General features: G+C 41.0%; 1 protein-coding gene and 2 non-coding genes across 12 annotated transcripts in view; 1 reads left to right on the forward strand and 2 right to left on the reverse strand.

The window, feature by feature from the left end:
• Positions 1 to 23,652, forward strand: part of PAK1 (p21 (RAC1) activated kinase 1) — a 161,352-nt gene that overhangs the window by 57,950 nt on the left and 79,750 nt on the right. For 2 of the 10 annotated variants that reach the window (XM_043451522.1, XM_043451525.1), the window contains exon 1: positions 7,142 to 7,347. The exons of 7 other annotated variants lie outside the window; for them this stretch is intronic. The gene's annotated coding sequence lies outside the window, so the exon portion shown is untranslated. Of the gene's footprint in view, positions 1 to 7,140; positions 7,348 to 23,652 lie in introns of those variants that run through there. One more of the 10 variants, XM_043451533.1, reaches the window with a different exon arrangement.
• TRNAR-UCU lies at positions 18,858 to 18,930 on the reverse strand. The gene has a single exon. It is a non-coding gene; the product is annotated as a tRNA-Arg (tRNA).
• On the reverse strand, positions 20,440 to 20,511 carry TRNAC-GCA. Its single transcript has one exon. It is a non-coding gene; the product is annotated as a tRNA-Cys (tRNA).

A 23,652-nucleotide genomic window follows, 5' to 3' on the forward strand; every position in this document is an offset into this window, starting at 1 on the left:
GGGAATACCAGCCCACCTTACCCTCCTCCTGAGAAATCTGTATGCAGGTCAAGAAGCAATAGTTAGAACTGGACATGGAACAATGGACTGGTTCCAGATTGGGAAAGGAGTACGTCGAGGCTGTATATTGTCACCCTGCTTATTTAACTTATATGCAGAGTACATCATGAGAAACGCTGGGCTGGAAGAAGCACAAGCTGGTATCAGGATTGCTGAGAGAAATACCAATAACCTCAGATATGCAGATGACACCACCCGTATGGCAGAAAGCAAAGAAGAACTAAAGAGCCTCTTGATGAAAGTGAAAGAGGGGAATGAAAAAGTTGGCTTAAAACTCAACATTCAAAAAACAAAGATCATGATATCCAGTCTCATCATTTTCTGGCAAATAGATGAGGAAACGATGGAAACAGTGAGAGGCTTTATTTTCTTGGGCTCCAAAATTACTGCAGATGGTGACTACAGCCGTGAAATTAAAGGATACTTGTTCCTTGGAAGGAAAGTTATGACCAACCTAGACAGCATATTAAAAAGAAGAGACATTACTTTGCCAACAAAAGTCCATTTAGTCAAAGCTATAGTTTTTCCAGCAGTCATGTATGGATGTGAGAGTTGGACTGTAAAGAAAGCTCATCGCTGAAGAATTGATGCTTTTGAACTCTGGTGTTGGAGAAGACTCTTGAGAGTCTCTTGGACTGCAAGGAGATCCAGCCTGTCAATCCTAAAGGAAATCAGTCCTGAATATTCATTGGAAGGACTGACGCTAAAGCTGAAACTCCAATACTGTGGCCACTTGACGCGAAGAACTGACTCATTGGAAAAGACCCGGATGCTGGGAAAGATTGAAGGCAGGAGGAGAAGGGGTAGATAGAGGATGAGATGGTTGGATGACATCACCGACTCAACAGACATGCATTTGAATAAACTGTGGTAGTTGATGATGGACAGGGAAGCCTGGCATGCTGCAGTCCATGAACCCCTTGGACGCAAAAAGTCAGACATGACTGAGCAACTGAACTGAACTAAATAGTGCTTGCATCTAAATGACCTAAATGACCTGAAAGGTCCTGATTAGGCTAATGACTTCATAGACAAAACATCACTAGTCAAGGTCCTTGGGTTGAAAGAACATTTTGTGATTTTTTTATTTTGTAAAAACAAAAGCCTATATAAATGCAAGGAGTAATTGGACTTAAAAGAAGTCACCTGCTGACTTCTGTAAACTTGGCCATGTTATTATATATCTTAGATTTAATTTCTTTCTTTGACTATATAGTTTAGTCTTTTAAAGTCCCTTCTACTTCATCTGATTCTGCTTTTTCATGTATTTAGCCAATAGTTTCTTTCTTGGTTATAATCTATTAGCCCTCAGTAATAAATAAAACACTGGCTTCTGATTAATATACCTCAATTTCACGTGTCTTTCATTTCATCAGAGGAACCAAGCTTAGCCAAGCTTCCTATAGCTCACCTCTGAAAGAGACAGCATGTGAGTTGACTGGTCTGCCTTCTGTCACCAAACCAGCATCTGGTTTTTGAGAACTGAGGTCTAAAAACAGAAGTTGCCTGAATCTGCTCTTTCTTGCTGAAGACGTCAGTGGTCCTCCTTTATACTGTATGATTCATGTTTTATAGTTTCTTCCACCATATCCTGTTTATTTTGTTTATTCAGTTTTCTAGTGCAATACCTTTTACATTTTTCTGTATGCTAGCCTCCCTTCTTGGTTATGATTCTTGGAGTCATAGGCCATTTCTAGGTCATATTTAATCCCGATGACCAAGTACAGGCAAGACCACATGGGATGTGTTTGATAAATGTTTGAAGAGATAGAGTACTTAGTAAATTTGCAGGTGATAAAGAATGGAAAGAAAAGCTACTGTGCTAGATGGCACGAGAGAAAGAGAAGAGAGTGAATGAGAGAGCAAGGGAGCTTGACAAGGTGGATTGAAGCCAAAAAGATGAAATTTAAGGAAGATGACAGTGCTACATTTTAAGTCTCAAAGAAATGGCAACATATGGGGAGCCTAGAGGAGACCTAGCATGATGCTATGCTTAAGAAAATTGTGGTTTTGGCTGCCTGAATCCAGTGTCAGCCAAAGGTACTACTGTGACTATAAAGCTAGTGCAGCTTCAGACTGAATTATTGGAAGTTCGAAGTATAGTTAATGGAGGTGACAGTCCAGCTACATTCTATAGAGGATGGACTGCACTTAGACTGTCATGTTCCCCAGGGGAACCAGGCAATAAGAGGTTCATTGCAGACAGAACTGTGTTTAGTGGAAAGTGCCCTAAAGCATCACTGCTCAAAGTAGAGTTTGAACTCTTCACAGTCTGGAATGAGGTAAGCATAGAAATTGAGAGTGTGTAGAAACTTGTACAACAATTTGACAGAATAATTTTTTGCCTAATGCATCTAATAAAAAGAAAATGAAATTTATCTTATGTCTTTTTTTGTTTGATACTTTCCCTGTATTTTATTTTAGTAGATTTTATTTTTAGAGCAGTTTTAGGCTTGTAGAAAAATTGACCAATAAGTGCAAAGACTGTACTCCATATCTGTCCCACTGCTCCCAGCACTTCCTCTGGAAATGCTTAACATCTTGCATTAGTAGGTACAATGGATGAATTAGTATTGGTACATTATTATTAACTAAGCCTATAGTTTATATTAGGGTTCACTCTTTGTGTTGTACAGTTTTATGGGTTTTGACAAATGCATAGTATCAGGTATCTATTATTATAGTATCACACAGGATAGTTTTCCTATATAAAAAATGTCCTGTGTTTCACTTATTCATCCTTGCCACCACTTTCTAAGTGCCTGTCAACCACTGATCTTTTTGCTGCTTCTCTAGTTTTTCCTTTTCCTAACTATTCTGTAATTGGAGTCAGCCTTTTCAGACTAATGTTTTTAATTTAGCAGTATATATTTGGGGTTTTCTAAGTCTTTTAATGGGCTTTCTTGGTGGCTGGGCTGGTAAAGACCTTTTAATGTTTTGATAGTTCATTTCTGTTTATTGCTGAATTTAATGCACATTCTATGGATGTTTGTCTATCCATTCATCTATTTGAAGCATATCTTGGTTACTTCTGAATTTTGACAATTATGAATAAGGCTGCAATAAATATTTGTGGATAGATTTTTCAACTCATTTAGATAAATATCTAGGAGTGCAATTGTTAGATTGTTTGGTAAGCCTATATTTAGCTTTATAACTGCCAAACTGTCTCTCAGAGTGGCTGTACTATTTTACATTCCGTTAGCAGTGAATGAGAATTCTTGTTGCTCCACATCCTCACCAGTATTTGGTGGTGTCACTGTTTTGGGTTTTAGCCATTTTAATAGATATCTAGTGGTATTTTGTTGTGTTTTAATTTGCAAGTCCCTAAGACCCTGATGCTGGGAGGGATTGGAGGCAGAAGGAGAAGGGGATGACAGAGGATGAGATGAATGGATGGCATCACCGACTCAATGGACATGAGTTTGAGTAAACTCCGGGAGTTTGTGATGGACAGGAAGGCCTGGTGTGCTGCGATTCATGGGGTCGCAAAGAGTTGGACACAACTGAGCGACTGAACTGAACTGAACTGAATGACACATTGGGGATTATCTTTTCATGTTTTTATTTGCCATCTCTATATCTTCTTTGATGAGGTGTCTGTTTAGATAATTTGTCCATTTTCTTATTGGGTTGTGTGTTTTCTTATTGTTGACCTTTAGGAGTTCTTTGTATATTTGGAATATAAATCCTTTATCATATGTGTATTTTGCAATGTTTTCCCAAGTCTATGACTTGTCTTTTCATTCTCTTAATAGTGTCTTTTGCAGAACAAAAGTTTTAATTTTTAAATAAGCCCAAGTTTTCAGCTTTTTCTTTTATGGATTGTGATTTTATTGTATAAAAATCCATCACCCATTCTGAAGTCATCTAGCTTTTCTCTCTGTTATCTTCTAGACTTTTTAAAAATAGTTTTGCATTTTACATTTAGGTCTGTGATACATTTTGAGTTAATTTCTGTGAAAAGTGTAAAGTCTGTGTCTAAATTTTTTTTGCAGGTGGAGGTCAAGTTGTTCTCACACTGTTTATTGAAAAGGCTATTCTTTCTCCATTGAATTTCCTTTGCTCATTTGTGAAGTATCAGTTGACCGTATTTGTGTATGTCTATTTAGGGTCTCTATTCTGTTCCATTGATATATTTGTCTATTCTTTCACCAATAACATGCTGCCTTTATCTCTGTAGCTTTGTAATAAGTCTTGAAGTCACGTAGTATTAGTTCTCTGATAGATACCTATATATAGCTAGAGTTATATTCATAAGATATGTTACCTAGGCTATGTCCCAGACCAATTTAGTAAAAATCTCTGCTAGGACTTAAGTATATATATTTAAATCTTCCCAGGTAATTTTGATACATAGGGAGAGTTAAAAACCAGCATACTAAAACCATAAACTCCTTGAAGGTGTGGTCCTCTTTGATGATATGTCTGTCTCTAGTGGCTTGTACAATTTGCTTAAATAGTTGTTGAATGAGCAGATGATTAAAAGAACTGAATGTGTTTATTTTGGAGAAGAGAAAAAGTGCATGGCCTTGATAGATCGTCATATACACATATCTGAAAGCCTTTAATATGACTTGGCATTGAAGGATGCTTTCTGAGTGCTCTCGGAGGTAGAATTAGAAGTTTACAGAGAGGCACCTGCTGAATAGTAGGAAGCACTGTCTCATGGTGCTCATTGCTCCTGAGCTTCCTGTTCCTTCACATCTCAGCAGAGCCCATGTATAAGAGCAGATGTTGTATGGGTTGGGAAATTAGGTAAGGTCAGATGCTATGCTTATGGATGATTACTTTGAAAAACTATGTTTAAGACTGAGAACTCTTTTCGGTTCTCCTCTCATTCATAAATTGAAGGACATGGGTATGGGGGTTAAAAGAACATTCTTAAAACTACTTTGAATCTGAGTTCTCATAGTGCAGCAGATCCCTCTAGTCTGTTTTATTGACCGATTCTCTCCATGCTGGAAGAGATTTTCATGAAATTCCGTCTCCTCCCTAAAACTGAGGTTTTGGTAGTTGTAATAGCACAGGTACTGAGGGTCTGGGAAGGGTGAAAGATACTTAACAGAAGAGCTCTTTTCTGGTCCTCCTGGCGTTCTTCCCCTGCATCCTTCCGTAAGCAGATGATGTTGGCATATTGAATGGATGTGTGGACATCTGTCAGGGAAAATGGGTAAATTCCATTAAATTTCCCTCTATTACACTTAAATTTCTGATCAGATGTAATCCTGGTTACTTGCTCTTTGCCAGGCTGCAGGGAGAGGGATATGGCAGTTGCTACAAAGATAGTTGACATGGCGGAGAGAAATAAAACGTAGGCTTGGGAGTCGAACCAGAGTTGGAATGACTCAGTCCTTTACCAGTGTGTAGTCTTGGGGAAGTCACTGCCGTCCTCACTCATCACATCCTGTCTTTTACCAACTTTTGTTATTGCTTCCAAGCCATTTATCTCTAGAATATGTTTATTTCTCCTTATCTCTTCTCCAATATATTAGTCCAAATCATTACTTTCTTCTCTTGGCTAAAGTTCTGAAAGAATTTACTGACTTCTCATTTTCATAACCCTCTGCTCTGTTTTCCGTTCAGCAGTCAGTGATTTTAAAAAAATATAGATTAGACCTTGTCATTATGCTTAAGACTTTCCAAATCTTTCCCATTACTAAAACCTAGAACAAAACCCAAACTCCTAGTTATGACCCCCAAGAGGTCCTACATACTCTTGACTCCTGGCATCTCTCAAGAGAAGTTTATAGAGGTAATTGACAAGGTAAATTACCCTTAAGAAGAACTTGGAAATGTGTGAAAGTTTTTTTTTTTTTTAAATCGTTTCAATTTTGAGGGGTCAACACTAGGATTTAGAGGGTGTGGGCCAGTGTTGGTAAATATTCTGTAATGTGTTGTTCTGCTCAGGGCCCTTTACAATGCCTGATTCACGGTATGTGTTTAAGAAATACTTATTGTACAAAACCATATTTTTCTTGGAACTCAGTTTTTTTGTTTTGACTGGTGTCTTGGTTGTGGTGAGCAGGGGCTACTCTCTAGTTGCAGTGCACAGGCTTCTCATTGTGATGGCTTCTCCTGTTGTGGAGCACAGGCTCTAGGGCGCATGGGCTTTAGTAGTTGCTGCGTGTGGGCTCAGGAGTTGCAGCTTATAGGCTCTAGAACACAAGCTCAATGGTTGTAGCACCCTGGCTTCGTTGCTCTGTGGCATGTGAGATCCTCCCGGACTGGAGACTGAACCCATGTCTCCTGCACTGGCAGGCAGCCTTCACCACTGAGCCACCAGGGAAGCCCGGAACTCAGTTTCCACACGTGTGAATTGGTGGGGCTTCCCTGGTGGCTCAGTGGAAGAGAATCTGCCTGCCAGTGCAGGAGAGGTGGGTTTGATCCCTGGGTTGGGAAGATTCTGCTAGAGAAGGAAATCGCAACCCACTGCAGTATTATTGCCTGGGAAATCCCACGGGACAGAGGAGCCTGGAGGGCTATAGTCCATAGGGTTGCAAAAGAGTTGGACTCGACTTAGCAACTAAACAACAGCAAACAACTAGTTCCTAAGGTTGTGGTGAGAGAGATGTACCATTTTGTGGAGTACGTGGTACAGAATGGCACTTAATAAATGGTAGCTGCTACAGAGATTTCTTTGCTTAGAAGCAGCTGTAAGCATCCACCCAGTGTTTTCCCTGGGGTATTCGAACTAGAACCTGACACCTTTGTTGGGGCCCTGGGTGGGTGCCTCTCTTTGCCTGAAGCCTAATTGAGAATGGTAGGTTTGACTTAACTTGCCCTGGGGTCCAGACCCAGCTGGAGAAGCAAAGGCACAGAAGAGCTCTGGTTCTCTTTCTTGACTCTGGGGCCCACCCAGGAAGCTCAGACAGTCCCTGGAAAGCCTGGATTCACTGAGAAGACCCCTGCTGAAGACTAGGTGAGAGAGAATAACGGAGTGAGGGGCGGGGTGGCGGTGGGAAGCTAGTAGTCTCTCTGCCTTCCCTCAGAGCTTCTTTACTGAAAGGAGAAGCGGGTTTTCTCCCGCCTCCTTCCCTCCCTTGTTTCCCCGCCCCTTCTGCTTCGCCAACCCGGGAGCGGAGCCTTCGCTGCGCCCTGTGAGGGCGGGAGCGTGCTGCACCCCGGAGCCAGAGCTGGGGCGGCTGAGCTGCTGCGAGCCCGGCCCCAGCCAAGTATAGCTGCCCGGGTGGAGCCTGGGTGTCGCGCGGCCGACCAGGCGTCGGAGAGGTGCGGCTCTGCGACAGAAACCGCAGCAGAGATGCCGGGGCCGGCTCCCCCGACCAGGTAATGCTGGCCCACCCTGGGGCATGCTCAGCTGGGCGGTGCTGGTGAGGGGGGACGACTCTGCGAGCTTCCGGGGAGTGGTGACGCGGGTCCGGTAGACTTAGGGTCTCTTTCCTTAAGAGACCCTAAGTAAGAGAATGGGTTTATGGTGGAATGCTCCAAATGAGCCCACCCAGGGCTAGGCCAGGGCTGGAACCAGAGCCCTGGCTAGGGAAGGCTCTGAAAGGGAAGCTGGTTTTGGGGAACTTGCTCTGCCTGAGGAGCCTTGCTCCTTTGCAAGTACCCTTCTGCCTGGCGGCTGGGGTGGTGCTTCCCTCTGTTTTGGATTAGCTGCTGTCCTGCCCGACCGAGGGGTCTTTTCTCTCCAGTGCTGAGGAGGGGCACTGTATTATAAATGACTTAAGAGGTGGAGTGAACTGAGAGATGAGAGACCTGGGGTGAGGGGGTCCTGTTAGTCCTGTTTAGGCAGCCTTTGTGGGCCTCAGTTTCCTTATCTGTGCAGCGAAGGGCTTGACATTTTGTCTGTGACTGGCATTTTCAGACTGCCCGACTGCCTTTTTTTTTTTTTTTCAGACTGCCTTTTGGACAGTCAAGTTGGTAAAAGCCCTAGAGTAGACTGCAGAAATGTCCCCCTCAACACTGTAGGAGATAGGCAAGCTTGGGAAACAGATCTTGGTACCTTTTCTTCCAGCCAGTCTTTTGAATGGCATCTTATTGGGCTGCTCAGGACTCTCTGACTTCACGGACAAGGCAGAGGTTAAGAATGGTGATTTTTTTAAGTATTGAGTGTAGGTATATTGGTTGTAGGGAGACAGTTGGGACGAAGCAGGTCAAGGTATATTAATAGTTTTTCTCCAAATTGGCCAGTTCTTTGATACTTGGGCATAAAACTGCTTTAAACGTAGCTCTCTTCTCAGGAACTTCCTCCTTAGAATGTCGAGCTAATGACAGACCTTGAGACTGTGTAATGTCTTAATCATGATCATCTGGGACCAAGAAACACGTCAGGCTGATACTAACCTACCTTGATTATTTTGGACTGCCTTCTTCCCCCAGTTTTTCTATGATTCTGCTAACCTTATCTTCTCACCACTTTCCTTTCTACTTCTTACTCCTGATCATTTTTCCTGTCCTGTCCCCCACCCACCTTTTCTCCCATTCCCATTTTCTTTTTCCTGCTCCCCCTTCCTCTCGTACTTTCCCTTTCTAGTTCTTTCCCCTCCATAGCCAGTTTTTCTCTTGAGTCCTTTTCTTCTTGGTTAGGCTTTCTTCTCTTTTCCTTTTGGTTCAGCTTTCTCATTCTTGCCAGGTTACTGGTTTGCAGGGACTTTTGCTATGGTGTTAGTGAAATCCAAACACTATTCCCTACCCAGCTCCCTTACTTTTGCTTTTCACCATGAATCTATCTTTCCCAAGCTCCAGTCTCTCCTTACTGCCTCTTTGCCTTGCTTTGGGCCCAACAGTAAGCAGTCTTTCTTCCTGGATTTGTCCCCCACCTTATTTCCCAGAGGCAGTATAAGAGTAAGCCAGATGGGAAGAGGAGGACTTAGGAACTGAGGTGGGAGGAGGGCAAGAGTTTTCTGGAGACTCTAACTTCCTTTAGTGAGATGAGCAACTAAAGTGAAGTCGCTCAGTCATATCCGACTCTTTGTGACCCCATGGACTGTAGCCTACCAGGCTCCTCCGTCCATGGGATTTTCCAGGCAAAAGTACTGGAGTGGGTTGCTGTTTCCTTCTGTAGGGGATCTTCCTGATCCAGGGAACAAACCCGGGTCTCCCGCATTGTAGGCAGATGCTTTACCGTCTGAGCCACCAGGGAAATGGTGAGCAACTAGGAGACACACACAGACTCTTTAGCAGCTTAGAAGCTTTGCTGACCTGGAGGAAGGGAGGCAGACCTGTGAACCTAGGGAAGAAGAGGAGGATAGCAGGAGTGGGTTGGAGGGAGAGAAGGAGGAATCCTCAGGGGGAAGAAGAATGGTCTTTTGAAGAAGAGAGTGGCCAGGATAAGATAGGGGTTGTTTAGGGGTAGAGGTGGTTGTATTGGGAAACACTGTAGTCTGGGAAAGAGGACGGTATTCATTCATTTTCTTTCTCTCTGAAAACTAGCCTTTTGGGCTGATTCGTTTTCTCCTCAGCAAACTTTTTTTCAGGAGTGTCCTCAATGTGGGATAGTGAGAGGGAAAGCAGAGATAATGAGGCAAGATTGCTATTATACATATACTTATTGTCTAGACAATGTGTTTATGTACAAAAAGCTTTAAATATGATATCTTCATCCTTAAACCTTCTCTGAACCATCTATGTTAGTTATGGTACCAGGTGTTGGGGATGCAAAAATGGAAATTTAACTAAGTTGCTGCCTTCCAGTGCAAGTCTAAGAGTGGGTATCTGAAACCTCATGTGATAAGGATATGTGATGTAAGAGAAGCACAAGGAACTATAATAATGCAGAGGAGGGAACTTTTGATTCAGTAAGTGGCAGAGCTGGACCCTAAACTCAGGTCTTCTCTAAAGGTGATATCTGTGCTTTTATACCACATTATCTTCTGACTCTGTGTGTACATACAGTGTACAGAGGGTTTTCTTCTGTTTTCCTTTCTGCCTATCTATGAACTAGACTCTAGGTGCTGCTGATATGAAAAAAGAACAGACTCCTGTGATAGGTCCCTGTGCCATGGCCAAACGCTCACTATTTTGGAAGGGAAACGCACTTTTTCCTTGTTAACTTCTGGCTCTGGGCCGCCTGGGGGACTTGATGCTGAGCTCCCTGTATGAGTCATTTGTGCTCCCCTCCCCTTCTGCACCCCTCCAATTTCTTTTATTTTTTATTTTATTTTGTTGTTGTTTTTCATTTATTTTTATTAGTTGGAGGCTAATTACTTTACAATATTGTAGTGGTTTTTGCCATACATTGACATGAATCAGCCATGGATTTACATGTGTTCCGCATCCCGATCCACCCTCCCGCCTCCCTTCCCATCCCATCCCTCTGGGTCTTCCCAGTGCCTCCAATTTCTTAATTCAGTCTGGCAGACTGTAGAGCCGAGAGACCAGATGGAGCTAGGTGAAGCATTTTATTTCCATTGTCCTCTGTAAAATAGGGATTTAATAACTCATAGGGTTGGTAAGGATCAAATGAAATAATAAATGTGTGAAAAGACTTTGTAAACTGTGAAGTGCTGCATAGATGTTACTGTGATTGTTCCTAAGTGTATTTTCAGCCATGAAAAATGCCCAGATGTTGCAGCCTGGAGGAAATGCCAAGGGTTGTTCACTGACTAGTTTAAAACTGAGCCTCAATCCTTAATAATGAAAGAAAGGGGCTAGAAAGAGGATGCTTTGCTTTAGAGACTGGTAATTGAGCCCGGTACTGAAAACTGAGGTTGAGGGGTTTAGTGTTTTCTTTGTGTGCATGTGTGCTAAGTTGCTTCAGTCATGTCCGACTCTTTGTAACCCTATAGGTGGTAGCCCGCCAGGCGGCTCTGTCCAATGGATTCTCCAGGCACGAATACTGGAGTGGGTTGCCAGGCCTTCCTCCAGGGGATCTTCTTGATTCAGGGATTGAACCCATGTCTCTTATGTCTCCTGCATTGGCAGGCAGGTTCTTTATCACTAGCACCACCTGAGAAACACAGTGTTTACTTTAAGGTCAAGCAAATGGTAGGTGGCAAGCATGAGAAGTATTTTAGTGATACCTGTGCTATAGCAAAAAAAAAGCAAAATAAAAGAAGGAAGGGGGAAAGGGATTAAAACTAAACTGACCTCAGTTCACCTACTAGGTACTTGGTTTTTAATCTTTCTAATATTCATATATAAAATAGATATTTATAAATATCTTGAATTATAAAGTTTAAAATAATTATATATAAAAAAGAAAAGAATATATAGTAGATACTTTATAGCTGTACTTAACTTTTATCCTGCAAAAATACCTTTGAAGTTACTTTCTTAAGAAAGTCTTCCCTGACTCCTAGGCTGTTAAGGGCTTCTATTTTTATTTTTTTTTCCATTGAAGTGTAGTTGATTTTACAATGTTATGTTAGTTTCAGGTGTACAGTGATGTAATTATATATATATATATATGTTTCAGATTCTTTTCCCTTGTCAGTATTACAAAATACTGAGTCTAGTTCTAAGGGCCCCTTTTTTGGATTCATGTGCTTCCTCTTGTCACTCATAGTGGCACTTACCATGTTGTATTCTCATTGGGGTTTATGTATTGTTCTCTCCTGTTAGCATGTGAATATTTACTAGACAGAGAAGGTCTAGTAAATCTTGGTGTTTGCGGTTATTAAGCCCTATTTAATTTCTAAGTATACATTGATAAATACAACAGATGAAGTTGCTCCTTTGTGAAGCTTACTGTTTAGTGAGAGTGATGTATAATAAGTAAGCAAATGTAATTAAAATTCATGTTAGATGTTGTAAAAAAAAAAAAACCCAGAATTCCACTTGTTGAAATTAGCTTTAGGGTACTTATGCTGCTAAGTCGCTTCAGTCGTGTCCGACTCTGTGCGACCCCATAGATGGCAGCCCACCAGGCTCCGCCGTCCCTGGGATTCTCCAGGCAAGAACACTGGAATGGGCTGCCATTTCCTTCTCCAATGCATGAAAGTGAAAAGTGAAAGTGAAGTCGCTCAGTCATGTCCCACTCTTCGAGACCCCATGGACTGCGGCCCACCAGGTTCCTCTGCCCATGGGATTTTCCAGGCAAGAGTACTGGAGTGGGTTGCCATTGCCTTCTCCGAGGGTACTTATGAGACATGCAGGCAAAATATTTAAAAGAGTGGTCCCCAACTCTTGGGCCCAAGTTAGTAACTGTGCCACACAGCAGGAGGCAAGTGAGTGAGACTTTGTCTGCCCCTCCCCATCACTTACATTGCCTGAATCATCGCTTGCATTAGCATCTGAACTGAACCTCCTCATCCCCCCCCCTGCACTCCCACCCTGTCTGTGGAAAAATAGTCTTCTGTGAAACCCGTCCCTGGCACCAAAAAGGTTGGACACTGCTGATCTAACAGATAGTTATTGGTCTGAAAAAGCTTTGGGACTAAAGATAAAAACTAGGGTATCATCAACATATAGATAATATGTTAAGTCGTGGGAATGGATGAACATCTAGGACAGAGTGTAGTGTGAGGAAAGGACCTTCCTAGCCTGGGACATGTGGAGGAGAGCTAGTGAAGGAAGAGTCTACAAAGGAGATAGGAATGGACAGAAAGATAGAGGGAAAGTTAGGTGAATGTGCTTTCCCAGAAGCCAAAAAAGTAGAGCATTTGAAAGAGAAGGGAGCCAGTTATATTGAACACTGCTGGGAGGTTGAGTAAGATGAGGACAGAGTAGTGACCATTTGATTGGCAACGTGGAGATGATTGACAAGGAAGCTTGACAAGACTGCTTTTGGCCAAATAGTAGGGTGTTAGCTGGCAAACAGGAGGGGAGGAAGTGGAGGTAGTATAAGTAGACAGTTCTTTTGACAAGCTTTGTTATGAAGGGGAACAGAAATAAATAGTGTTTGGAGGAGTATGTGAGTGTCAAGGGATATGTGTGTGTGTGTGTCTTTGAATAGGAGATGCATAGCATGTTTATATTCACCCAGGATTCACCCACTCAGGCCAAAAATTTAGAGATCTTCTTGGTTTTTCCTTTTTTTCTCACATTGTATATTTAGTCTATAAATAAGTCATTTGGCTCTGCCTTCAAAATGCTCTCTGCCTGCTGCGATCTGTTTAAGCCACCCTCAGTTCTCATGTGAATTATTGTGATAACTTCTTAATTGTCTCTCTGCTTTTCCTCTGCAGACAGTACTCTGCAGCCACAGTGGTTTATTCAAAACATAAATTAGTTCTTGAGTGTCTTTTCACACGTGCTACAAAATCCAAATTTATTCTGGCCTGTAAGGTCCAGCATATTCTGACCTCTGGCTACATCTCTACTCTTAAAACTCTTAACCACATTTCTCCTTGTTCACTCAACAATACACTCAACAATGTATTGCTGGCCTTTTTGCTATTCTGTATGCCCCAAATATTCTTATCTAGGACATTTGTGCTTACTGCTCCCTTTGCTTAAAATGCTTCCATATATTACTGTGATTTGCTGTTGCATTTCATCCATGTCCTAAGTGTCTTTTCCTCAGAGAAGCCTGTCCTGATCATTATCGTATGTACCACCCCCCATCCCTGTCCATTTATATTCACATGAACTGCTGTTTAATTTTCATTATGGACTTGACATTGTGTATTTATTTATGTCTTCGCTTCTCTTATTAATCAATCCATAAAGTCCATGAACACAGTGACTTTGTTCTATTCAGCTAGATTAGAATTGGTACAGTATAGATGCTAAATGAGTATTAATACTTGCTGAACGACTGAATATGTGTGTGTGTGTGAGAGAGAGAGAGGGAGAAGTTAATGTAGCTGCTGAAGGAGAACATTCCAGGTGAGATGGAGTACAAGTGCGGGAGTAGAGGGAGAAGAGAGAAGGAGAGGATAACTTCTGATAAGAGAAGAGACACCTCCTTCATTGTACGGTACAGTGGGTGGTATGGGTGCAGGGAAACATACAGATTTAGGAGTAAGAAGATAGAGTTCTCCTGAGAAGATTTCTGTTTTCTCATTGAAAGTTGGATCACTGCCTGAGGGAAGGGGTGGATGAGAATCCCAGTTGATGATTTGAGGCAAGGTAATCTTTTAAGTTGGAAGAGCATCATAATTTTCAAGCTAAAGCAGTCAACCAAGTAATGTTCTCTAGGATACTCAGCTCTTTTAGTATAGAGGCAGTTTGGAGAGAGTTAAGCTCAACTATCCTGAGGCTGGGATTTTGCCACTTGAATTTTGGAAAGGAAGAGGAGGCAAGGGGGTAGATTGTTCTTGTTTTTGATCAGGGTAGTGTAGTATATACATGTGCAGAGAAATTCTATTATAAGCCATCTTATTATCCTACAGATTTTACTGAGAGTCAGTTGTCCAGTGTCCACAGTTAATGTCTTAAGTCTCATTTTACTGATCTTTACCCTGGCATTAACGGGGTAATGTGACTGTTGATACTATGCACTTCGGCACATTGTAGTGTATTTATTAGATGATAAATTCTAATTCTCCTTACTTTTTTCTTTTTTATTGTGGTAAATGCACATAATATAAAGTTTACCATCTTAATAATTTTGAAGTGTACCATTCAGTGGTGTTAAAATACATTATTGTACAACCATCACCACCATGGAACTTTCCCGGTAGCTCAGCCAGTAAAGAATCCTCCTGCAACACAGGAGACCCAGGTTTGATTCCTGGGTCAGGAAGATCCCCTGGAGAAGGGATAGACTACCCATTCCAGTATCCTTGGGCTTCCCTGGTAGCTCAGACTGTAAAGAATCCGCCTGCAATGCAGGAGACCTGGGTTTGATCCCTGGGTTGGAAAGGTTCCCTGAAGAAGGGCATGGCGACCCACTGCAGTATCCTTGCCTGGAGAATCCCATGGACTGAGAAATCCTGGTGCGCTACGGTCCGTGAGGTTGCAAAGAGACACGACTGAGCGACTAAGCACAGCACAGCATCACTACCCTCTATCCCCATAACTCTTTTTATCTTGTAAGACTGAAACTCTTTACCTGTTAAATAACAACTTCTCATTCTTCCCTTCCCCCAGCCCCTAGTCAACACCATTATACTTTCTGTCTTTATAATTGTGAGTACTCTAAGTACCTCATGTAAATGGAATTATACAATATTTGTCTTTTTGTGATTGACTTATTTTACTGAGCATAAAATCCTCGAGGTTCATCAGTGTTGTAGCATGTTGTAGAATTTCCTTCATTTTCTGAATAATATTCCATTCCATACCACTTTTTGCTTATCCATTATCTGTCAATGAACACTTGAGTTGCTTCCACATTTTAACTATTGTGAATAATTCTCTTATGAACATGAGTGTACAGATAGCTCTTCCAAACTCAATTTTCAATATTTTTGGATATATACCTGAGAATTAGAATTGCTGAATCATATGGTAATTCAATAATATTTTAATTTTTTAAGGAACCATTTGCTCTACTATTTTCCATGGTGGCTATACTATCTTATATTTCTTCCAGCAATGCATAAAGGTTCCAGTTTTTCCACATCCTCATCAACACTTGTTATTTTCTGTCTTGTTTTGTTTTTTTGATAGTAGCCATCCTAATGGATGTAAGGTGGTATCTCATTGTGGTTTTGGCTTGCATTTCCCTAAATATTAGTGATATTGAGCACCTTTTTATGTGCTTATTGGCTATTCATATATCTTCTTTGGAGAAATGTCTGTCCAGATCCTTAGCTAGCCCATATTTGAATTGGGTTGTTCATGTTTTGTTTTTGAGTTTTAGAGAGTTGATGATTTTTGATGTTTAAGTGATTTATGTTTAGGGAAAAAAGGATGTGATGCCAGTAGGGACTAACTGATAGTAGATTGAAGTTCAAAATAAAGTCTAAGAATGCTTTTGGAAGTTCTTGAACAGGTGAGCTACATGAATAGGAGGTTTTGTTTGGATGATTCACTCTAGATGTCAGTCAGTGAACGTTTTGGGAATAAAGTCTAGGGTGTGATCATGAGAATAATGGTTAACTTGGACTGTGTGCATGGTAAGTCGCTTCAGTTGTGTCTGACTCTTTGTGACCCTGTGGACTGTAGGCCTCCAGGCTCCCCTCTCCATGGGATTCTCTAAGCAAGGATACTAGAGTGGGTTGCCATCTTCTGCTCCAGGGGATCTTCTGACCCAGGGATTGAACCCACCTCTCTTCTGTCTCCTGCGTTGGAGATGCAGGTCAGGAATTTCCCAAGATGATAGAAGAGGATTATAAGACCTTTGGTGCTGATTTCTGCAAGTCATCTGCAGGGGTGATAGGAGTGAGAAAGATGTGTGGCATTATTGGTAGGGTGAGGGAGGGTGAAGGTATAGGTCAGCGTAAGTTAAATCTTTGACTCCATCTCTTTGCTTTTTCCATTTTGCTTTACAGGTACAATTTTTTCCAAGTTTTCCAGGTACAGCCCTTTGTTCATTCTGTCTCAAGTTATAATTAGTGGAGAAAGTATTTTTTTTTTTTTTAATTAGTGGAGAAAGTATTTTTAAGAGAATCTGAATAACCAGGCTAGTCATGTCCTTTGCACTGTTTCATTGAGTGATCTTAGGTAAGTTGCATACCCCATGGGTTTCATAGTGGAATTATAAAATAAAAATTTTGAATTAGCTGACTTTATAAGATACTTCCAGCCCCTGTGTTTTTCTTCTCTAAACCAGGCTGCCTCAGTCAGTGAACCATTACTAGTTACCTAATTGGGCCAGGTCTGTGCTGTCTTGGGGACATAGACATTAATCGTATTTACTTTTGTTCCATGACTTGTTCATGGACTGGTGAGATTGATATCATGAAATATGGAACCTGCTGCACAGAATTATGTATAAAATGCTATTAAATTTGGGGCAAGGTAGAAATAGGAGGGCTGTGTGAAGGTTTTGTAGAGGAAGTGAGTCAAGCTGGGTGTAGAGGAATAAGTAGGAATTTTCTTGGCAGACAAGTTGGGACGTTTTAGGCAGAGAGAACAGTGTGGGCAAAAGCAAGAAATCAGATTGGGCTGGAATGAGAAGTTTAGAGATAAAAGACATGAAGCTGGTTAGATAATTGGAGAGGTATTTATTGAATATCTATTTTGTGTCAGACAACCTGCTGGGGACTTTATATATGCTTTTATTTATTTATTTTTAATATATTCTTTTAAATTCTGATAATAACTCTGTGAAAAAGACAGTCGTACTTGTATTTTACCGAAGAGGAAACTGGGGGTCAGAAATTAAAGTAGTTTTTCTATGCCCAGAAACAGCCTCCATTTTTCCTCCCTGCTATCTCAGCACTTGCTTTCTTGTTGCTAAACCAGTGCAAGTGACTGGAGGTTGCATAGCGGGAATGTCTTTGACTTGTCAAAAGGACATCCCTCAGCAAATTCAAGACTGCAACATTCCAGGCTCCTGCCAAAGAAAACCTCCTGGCACGATTTAATTAAAGATCAGATTCTCATAACCAGGTGTCAAGGGCATGTACTCCCCAGTCTTGGGTGGAGTGCTGTCATGCAAGTCTCAGCAGCTCTAAGTTTTTGGAACTGAAAAATGTGATTAATATATGAGATAGGTTTTATTTCCTTTTTCCTTTCCCATGTTCATTTAAATAATGGCCTGAGGTATTATTAGAGGTTATGTGGTCCATTCCTTTGCCTCTTGAGTGAACAGTAAGGGATGGTGCAGCGGAAAGAGAGCTGATTCTGTGGTCACACAGATTTCATTTCCGGTCCCTGCCTCTGCTTCCCACTAGCTGTGTGACCCTGGGTGACTGGTGGCATCTCTGAGATTTTTCTTCTGACTTACTTACTATTTTATCCCCAGCACCTAACACAGCCTGACAAAAAGTAGGAGATGAATAAATGTTTGCATGAATGAATGAGGAAAAGAATACCAGCCAAACAGATTTCCAAGTTTTCTTGTAAATGCCACTAATGTTAGTAGTTATTAAAATATCAGACCTAAGTGATGTCTGAAACCCTATTTGTAAAGACGTTAGTCCAGGAGGTTCTATGGGGATGCTCTTAAAGAATTTTGGCAACTTCGTTTAGGCATTTAGAGGCCTCTCCTAAACTCCAAGTCCCATTGTGTGAGCTCAAGGCACCACAGAGTCCTCAGTACAGACAAATAGCAGCTGGTCCCCTCCTCCAGGCTATACCTTCTTTCTCATTGTCATCTCTCAGCCTTTTCTTAATCAACCATGTCATCTTTTATTTTTAACACGGAGCTTCATTGTACAGATCTAGAACTGCTTAGAAGGGACCATTTTCTGACTATAGCTATATGCGTCCCAGAAAATAAAAGGCCCTCTCTGATTGCTGTGTCCTATTTTTTCACCTTCATGTTGCATTCTTCAACGCCATACTCTCACACTTATGTTATTCCTATGGTCTGGAGTATACTTGCCATCATTGTTCTCTATCAAAATCATTCATTTATTTATTGTCTGTTTTCCTTGGTCAAGGTAATATTTCAGTGTCTGGGCCTATCCCAGACCAATTGAAATCAGAGTTCAAGCAGTGGTATCCACCCCTCCCTCCCTTTATTAGGAAAATCTGAAATATACAGCAAAGTTGAAAGAATTTTATAGTGAATGCATATATAATCACCATATAGATTCTTATATCATTAATATTTTCATGTTAACTTGCTTTATCACTTCCATTATATATTGACATGTATATTATATCACAACTCTATGGTCAACCATTAATGTATCTTATTTTTTAAAAATGCATTTCAAAGTAAATTGCGGGTATTAGCATACTTCCTCTCTTAAGTATGTCATCTGGTATTTTAAAAAGCTCCAAGTGAATTCCTATAGTCTAGAGTCAAAGACTACTATCTGACCCATTTATTCTTTAAGCCCCTCCTCTTTTATTTTTTTCATTGCACTGCATAGCATGCAAGATCTTAGTTCCCTGACCAGGGTTCTAACCTGGGCTCCCTGCAGTAGAAGCACAGAGTCCTGACCACTGGACCACCAGGGAATTTCTCTAAGCCCCTACTCATTTATTTATCTCTATATCCCTGGTTTCTGGCATAGAACCTTATAAGTAAGTACACATTCAAAATTATTTATTTGAATTGTACTTGAATGAAGAACCTACAGCTGCAGTAAAAGGTGTACATAACTTTCACTTGACTTATTTGAGGAACAAGAAATTATTTTATCTTTTCTGTTGCTGACCTCATGGCAGACGTTTAATAAATACCAATCTCAAGTCCAGCCTAAATGTGTTTATATATTTCTATATTTGCCACTGGCTAGATTTGACTGATCTAAATGTAAATCAGAAGTGGCATAATTCAGGTCAGTGAAGGTACAGAGGGGCTAGAATTACCTCAAGTATAGTTGGAAAATTCTTTGGCAACATGTCTGAAGACTTGGGTTCCAGTCCTCACCTTTAAATTTCTGTGTAGTCTTAGGCAATTTCTCTGTGTTTTTTGGGCCTCTGTTTTCTTACCTGTTATGTAAGGGGATCAGATTAGATGACCTTTAAGATTTTTTTCTGGCTTTGATGTTATGGGTATCTTAAAACTTTGATTATCTTGACTGTGTATTATACTAGGGGCTGTGGAATCCAGATGTGATAAAGTAGAAAGAAGTGGTTGTTGGTGAGCACATTCCTCTGAATCCCTGTCTGGTTTTATTTAGTATGTGAAGTATACTTGCACATAGTGGCTACTTGAAAAGTGTTTTCTTTTCCTTTTTTCTACTTCAGCACTCTATCTTCATGCTTTTTATAGCATGCTTGATGGAGCTTCCCAGGTGGTGCAGTGGTAAAGAATCTGCCTGCCAATGTAGGAGATGCAGGAGATGCAGGTTCCATCCCTGGGATGGGAAGATCCCCTGGAGTAGGAGATGACAACCCACTTCAGTATTCTTGCCTGGGAAATTCCATGGACAGCAGAACCTGGTGGACTACAGTTCCTGGGGTCATAAAGTCAGACACAACTGAGCATACATGTTTTTATATGCTTTTTACAGAAAAACAGACATAAATACTTCCCCTCCTTGGTTGCCTCTTGACCCATATCTGTTGTGAGACTGCTCATGGGAAACAAAAATTTGCAGCTCATAGGTATAGAGGCTTCTATTAGAACTATAGCTAGTGAAAAGCAGAGCCAGGACTTAAATTTCATCTGATTTTTTTTTTTTTTTCCAAATTTCATCTGATTTTAACTCCAGTCATATTTTTACTCTTATCACCCTGCCAGTGGCCCTTTTGAAACCTCACAGTGATCCTGCATTTATTATAGAGTCATTCAGTTGATTAATAGTTAATACTTCAGTATAATTAGTTGCTTATAAATTATTAGGCTCCCTGAGGCTCTGGAGCATTGGTAAACATGGTTGTTCTGTCTTTCTCTCTGTCTGTTTGTCATCTATCCGACTCTTTGCGACCCCATGGACTGTAGCCTACCAGGCTTCTCCATCCATAGGATTTTCCAGGCAAGGGTACTGGAGTGGGTTGCTATTTCTTCTCTAGGGGATCTTCCCTACCCGGGAATTGAACCCGGGTTTCCTGCATTGCAGGCAGATGCTTTATCCTCTGAGCCACCAGGGAAGCCCTGTCTATGATAGATAAGTGATGCTATCTGAACTCTGATTCTTAATGTTGGCCTTGGGCTTCGCTTTATCTTGCAGCTTGTCAGAAGGCATTGGCTTGTCATCTTCCCAAATCTTTGACCTGCAGAGATTGCTAGAAGATTTATAGTATATTTGGTCATGATATTCAAGAATCAAGTGTAATTCTTTTTCCTCTCAGGATTGAAATTTTGTACTTGTTTTCCTATAAATAAAGTTTACGATAGTGTAGGTTATGATTACTGTGCTTTTTCTGATGTTCTGATTATTAAAATGTTCTGATTATTGTGCTAGGTATAGATGAACAAAATGACCTGTGAGTGGATCGATGAAGTGTAAAGAGAGTAAAAACATGTGGAGAAGCCATAGGAAAGGACTGGTTGGAGGGCTTCAGAGAAACTGGAAAGTAGTATAGAAATACTAAGTCCAAGTAAGTTCAAAGGGAAGGTTCAAGAAAGCACAAACTTGTGTTCTGTGAGTATTGTTGAAAAGTACTGGCAATGTTTAGGCTTGAGAAAATAGATTTTGGGGGAGTCTTGAGAGATGATTTCAGGTACCTAAATTTCTATCTGAGTAAGAGGCAGTTGGCCTTTCTGAGTTGCCCTGAGATAGGATTTAGGAGTAATAGGTGCAAGTAGTGTTTATTTGTTCATTTGTTGTTATTTTACTTGGTCACTTGCTTATTCATTTGTTCACCGAATCTTTACTGATTACCTGTTCTGTGCCAGGACTGGTATTGGGGATTGTGAAATGACTGAAGTGTTCTTGAGATTATAATCTTAAGTCTGCCAGGGCTGAGAATTGTAGGGAGAGGTAAATGTATAAACAGATAGTTGCAATTCAGTGTGAGAAGATAAAAACTTAATATAAATGAAAACTTTCTAAATGAGATCACTGAAGATAGAATAGGCTGACTTGTGAGACTGTAGATTTCTTATCATTGGAGGTTTTCAAGTAATGGGCTAGATGACGTGGGCTGAAATGCTGTACAAAGGATCCAAAGGTTGTATTCCAACAATAGATTTTAGGTTTTAATAATTTAGAATATTTTGGAGAGTGGAGATCTACCACCAGGAATTTTCCAAACACAGTTGCTTCACTTCACTTCAGTCACTCAGTCATGTCCAACTCTTTGCGACCCCTAGGCACGCTAGGCCTCCCTGTCCATCACCAACTCCTGGAGTCCACCCAAACCCATGTCCATTGAGTCGATGATGCCATCCAACCATCTCATCCTCTGTCGTCCCCTTCTCCTCCTGCCCTCAATCTTTCCCAGCATCAGGGTCTTTTCACATGAGTGAGCTCTTCGCATCAGGTGGCCAAAGTATTGGAGTTTCAGCTTCAGCAAACACAGTGGAAGAACTGAAAAATGAAGAAAAGCATTATCAGAAAGATTTAAGCCTTTCTTGGCATGTTCCTGGGCTGTGATCCTGAAAAGGAGTTATATTCAATGAAGCTTTTGGTTGAAGGACTTAAGAGGCAAAGAAGGGCCTGCTGAGGGTATCAGGTGGCTGCAGGGAGTGTAATTTTGGAACTGGCAGTCTGGAGTGGGAAGGTACACTTGAGAACTGAGCTGGTAGAAATTCTCTTTGGGGGAGCTGAGGGACTTGCGTTGGGGTTTGGGAGGGAAAATGAAGGCAGATCTGCAAAACAGAACTGGAAGAAATGGATAAAAAGTGCACCACCCAGAGAGTTGCTCTAGATTAACAAGATTGTCCTTGCTACTTGATTTCTTTTGTTCAAAAAGAGAAGTAAGGAGCAGTTGGTTTGCCAGAGGTAGGTCAGGATGAGTTATATAAATAGATGAAGTTTGAATTTGGCCTTAAAAGATGAGTAAAGTTTTCATCAGTCAGAAGAGAGAAATCATCGACAAGAAGCATTAGGTGGTGGGAAGTGGGATGGGTGGGCAAGAGGAGGGTAAGAGACTACTTGACAAATTCAAGAGAACAGAGATTTCTGAAGTGTAATTTGACTGTAAGCTGTGTTCAGGTATGGTGGCTTAGTTTGTGAGGCAGTTCATTATCAGACTGTGAAGGACCTTAAAATTTCATCTGTACTGATCTCCTTAAGGCAAGATATATATCTCTGTCAAAATTTTGATTAATAAAAATATTTGTTGAATCCACTGTGAATCACATATTATACTAGACTCTTCTGGATTGCAAAGGTGACAAAATCGTGCCTGACCTTTGGATATCGTTCTGGATCCTGGTGAAGATAATTATAGCATAATAGTGAAAATAAATGTGATAACCTGGAAATATACCCATTGCCTTGGGAGTCTGAAGGAGGGGACCTTAACATCTTGAAGATGAGAATATTTAAAAAGGGCTTCTTAGATGAAATAGCAGTTGAAGGATGGGTGAATTTGAGGATAGGAAAGTTGGCATTCTAAGCAGAGGGAACAGCATGTGCAAAGGAATGAAAGTGTGAAAGCAGCAGTATATTTAAAGAAGTTAGAGAAGTTGGGTATGGCTAGAATGTAAGGGGAATTAGAGAGAGTGGTAGGGGTGGGGAATGAAGTTGATGGGTAGAACTGGTTAACTAATGGAAGGGCCTTCAAAAGCAAGCTAAGGAACTTTAGCTTTTATTTTGGAATGTTACTGAAGAGTTTTGAGTAGAGTGTGAGTGTTTTAAGGTCATTGATGACATGTGGAGAAAGGTTTGGGGAAAAAATGGATGCGAGGGATCATTTAGCTCTGCATTTATTAGAAAATGTTAAAAAGACTACTATAGATTTTGTCCATTTGTTGTTGTTGTTCAGTCCCTAAGTTGTGTCTGATCTTTGCGACCCCATGGAGTGCAGCACACCAGGATTCCCTGTCCTTCACTGTCTCCTGAAGTTTGCTCAGGTTCATGTCCATTGAGTCGGTTATCTAACCATTTTGTCCTTTATTGCCCCCTTCTCCTCCTGCCCTTAATCTTTCCCAGCATCAGGGTCTTTTCCAGTGAGTTGGCTCTTCTCATCAGGTGGCCAGAGTATTAGAGATTCAGCTTCTGCATCAGTCCTTCTGATAAATATTCAGGGTTGATTTCCTTCAGGATTTACTGGTTTGGTCTATTTGCAGTCCAAAGGACTCAAGAGTCTTCTCCAGTACTACAATTCATCAATTTTGTCCAC

Source organism: Cervus canadensis, chromosome 29 (genome assembly GCF_019320065.1).
Source record: "Cervus canadensis isolate Bull #8, Minnesota chromosome 29, ASM1932006v1, whole genome shotgun sequence".
NCBI classification, from domain to species: domain Eukaryota; kingdom Metazoa; phylum Chordata; class Mammalia; order Artiodactyla; family Cervidae; genus Cervus; species Cervus canadensis.